Source organism: Pogona vitticeps, chromosome 1 (genome assembly GCF_051106095.1).
Source record: "Pogona vitticeps strain Pit_001003342236 chromosome 1, PviZW2.1, whole genome shotgun sequence".
NCBI lineage: Eukaryota > Metazoa > Chordata > Lepidosauria > Squamata > Agamidae > Pogona > Pogona vitticeps.
In genome coordinates, this window is record NC_135783.1 from 217,719,157 (window position 1) to 217,722,710 (window position 3,554).

The window sequence follows — 3,554 nt, forward strand, 5'->3', positions numbered from 1 at the left end:
CCTTTTGCCACATAATTAATAATCAAGTGGTGGTCACACTGATGGTGGTGGGGCTCATCTTAGACAAAATTGGGGTTTTGAGTTGGATATTTTTTGGTTACATTTGCATATAGCACTACACTGACCATATTATTTGGAGGCTGCTTCTAAGGATTTGTCAATACTGTTAGCTGCATTTCTTCTTTTTCCATTGCTGGTTTGATTTGAGCGCATTTTCAAAAGCACACAGAACTCCCGATATAGATGAATAATCCTCCATGGTAGTCCCAGTCAGGGCGGTTTATGTGTATCTCACATACAACAAACATAGGTGGTGGTTTTACTCTTAAGTCTCTCAGTATTATTAGCTGCTGAGTAGATTGCTCAGTATAGATATCATGTTGATGCTGCTGCTGTTGACCTTTTGGCTCCATGTTTTGTCTTCACTTAGATTTCTGAAGTGAACTTTGGATTACTGAAGTGTTAGTGCTACATTCCAGTGGCCTTGTTACTATTGTATTTTCTATGAATGTTTTTGAACGTAATATATTTGTAAAAATGTGAGGTACAGATAAACTACAGCAAGCATACAGGCTTATTCATCTGTATCAGAAGTCCCGTGCACGCTTAAAAATATGCCTGAAGATTGCAGTCTTATGGACCATGGATAGGCCAGCTTCAGGGTTTTGAGGCCCATTTTTCAGGCTTCAATAACTTCTGGAGGTTGCAGCAAACCTTCTTCTAAATGACATAGATATGCACTGAATCTAGGCACAAGGCCCATTTAGTTCCAAGAGACATACTTCTGAGTGAATGCTATTCTTCATTTATTTACAAAGCATGCTGATTGATATGCTAACCTCTCTAACATGTGGACAGATGTGGTCCTGCATAATGCCTCACCATTGGTCAGGGTGAGCTGGTCTGATGGGAGATGTAGAACAAGAATTTCTGGAGGGCCACCTGTTGCCAACACCTGTTGGAGAATATTGTACTGTAGGTGCATATATAATAGGAACTGTGTGCCATCAAATCAATTCTAGCATATAGCAACCCATTTCAGGGTTTTCTAGGCATGGAGGACTCAGAACTGGTTTATTGTTCCTTTCTTCTAGGGATACTCTGGGACTCTGCAGCTCACCCAAGGCTGCACAGGCTGATGTTTCTCCCAGGAGCAGTGGCAGGGAATCAGACTTCTGGCATCTGGGTCCACAGCCAGGTGCCAAAGACACTAAACCAGTGGTTCTTAACGTGGGCAATAATGCCCCCCAGGGAGCGATTTCATTTTTCAGGGGGGCGGTAGAACGAAAAGGGGCGGTGTGGGGGCGAAAGAACAGAAGGGGGGCGGTAGGGGGGCGCTGGAGTGAGCCAAACCTGTGAAGGCGACTGCAGCCGCAGTGCTAGTAGTAGATCCGGTGCTGCTGCCGCCAGATTATCCAGCTCTTTCTACCTGCCACGTCTCGCCTTTTTCCTTCAGGGCAGCACTGAGTGTGGATCGGGTGGAAGGAAAGGGTCTCTTGGGTCCTCATCCTCGCCCCGTGAAGCGCTGCCTCGCACCCGGGTGGGGAGGGAGACTAGGTAGGTAGGTAGGTAGGTAGGTAGGTAGGTAGGTAGGTAGGTAGGTAGGTAGGTAGGTAGGTAGGTAGGTAGGTAGGTAGGTAGGTAGGTAGGTAGGTAGGTAGGTAGGTAGGTAGGAAGGAAGGATATCATCACCTCAGGGAGGGGGGCGATGATAACTTCCTCAATGGCTCAAGGGGGCGTTTCTTTCAAAAAGATTAAGAACCACTGCCTAAACGACTGTACCTTTAAAGCAAAGATAGAAGCAGGAAGATTTAACAATTGCATGGAGGACAAAAACTGAACACATTTGTTCTTAACATTTAATTTGTGAAAATGAAAATGATACAAAATTTCTTTGGATTACCAGCTCTGGAGGATGAAAGCCCTTGAAAGCTACCTTGAAAAGGCTTTCCAATGCATCTTGCATTCAGAGGTAAAACTGAAGGAGGAGATTTTAATCACATTCCATATTCTGAATTGGCTTAAAAAAAAACACAGAGCTGGTTGAAAAAAAGTTCAAGCACTCTTGATCATCTGATAACTCATCTGATGAATGTATAGAAACAAAAACTTGGGTATCAGTGTTACACTTGAAAGAACTGGCATTGGAAGAATGACAGTCACTAGAGATTGACATGCTCAGAGGTAGACATAGAAGCATCAAGGAACATTTTCATTTATCTTTCCTTTCAAAAATTCTTAAACTAGATTTCTCTAAAGCCCACAAACGAGAAGTGATTCCTTTTGGACTAGTTCATTTTCTAAACAATGAAAACATTTCTCTGAATTTGAAATGGTTTCATCATAGCACATTCCATGTTGACAGAAAATATTACATGTTCCAGAAAACTTACAATTAGAAGCCAAAATCTGTTGGTGTTCCAGAGATGTGATTGCAGCAGACCTTCACATTAGAGAAAGCAGATTTGCGGTGAATCTGGTTCTTATGTCCAAAAGGACCAATTGCAAAACAAATCAAGCTAATGTGCAAAATATAGGGCATAGGAAAAGCTCTTGCTGTGACAATCAGCTGTTTTCAGTCCTGTTAATACTGGGCTATTTGTAATGTGTATATTATTTTGACTCACATTCATTTATTTCTGCCCCTTTCTCACTCTTCTTCATTTTATGAACACCTTATTCCTTTCTCTTTCCAAACACAGTCCACTAGCCATGCGGGAATAGTAGAGTACACAGAACAGTCAACCGGATCTCTCTTTGTAAGACAGAATCTGATATAATGTATACATTGACAGCTAAACTTTAGTGTTATATCTGAGTATGTAAAGGTAACCAAAAATGAATGCAAACTCATTGGAAATGGCTGTCAGGGGAGATGCAGTTTGGCACAGGGCACATTGATTAGGATTTCAAGTGCAATGTGTTCAGGCCTAAGTTTTGCATAAATATGGGGGCTCCTGTAAATTTCTTTCCTGATCAGATCTACTTTGAGTTGTATTTGAAATGATCCCCTTTATTTCAGCGATAGCTTTTTGGGGGACACAGAAGGCAAAGGTTGTTCCTCTGAACCTGTAAGCATTCCCAGAAATTTTGAAGTTAAATATCTGATGGTTGGATGTTTTGGATATGAGAGATGTTCACCCAATAGGCGATGGCCTTTGGTAAATATGAACACTTGGGGGAAAGAAAAGATGATGTGAGGGGAAAATGACAAGTTTGAGATACCCAGAGCACAATTGGTAGCATGCAACCAATAAATTCCTTATTTCAACTAGTGGTGTGCATTCTCATGTATAGAGTGCACTTTAAATCATTTCTGTGGAGACAAGCCTAAGTCTATTGCCAATTAATTATTCTATCATTGAGTAATTTTGATTGAATAACCAGTTGTGCATAGTTGATACCCATGGCAGTGAATTTGAAGAACAATGAAGAATTACGGGAAGGGCCTTGGAGCATGGGTGGCTCCACACACACACATGAGGAGGCAGCAGAAAGATATATTCAGAGTTCAGAAAATCCAGCAGGTTCAAAATGCCGCAACTATATCGCTA

The 3,554-nt window shown here is 41.7% G+C and overlaps 1 long non-coding RNA gene across 1 annotated transcript; it reads left to right on the plus strand.

Annotated features, from left to right (window-relative positions):
- Nucleotides 1-1,351: 1,351 nt before the first annotated feature.
- LOC144583308 (uncharacterized) lies at nucleotides 1,352-3,294 on the plus strand. Its single transcript, XR_013537029.1, has 2 exons — nucleotides 1,352-1,641; nucleotides 1,682-3,294. It is a non-coding gene; the product is annotated as an uncharacterized LOC144583308 (long non-coding RNA).
- The last annotated feature ends 260 nt before the right edge of the window (nucleotides 3,295-3,554 follow it).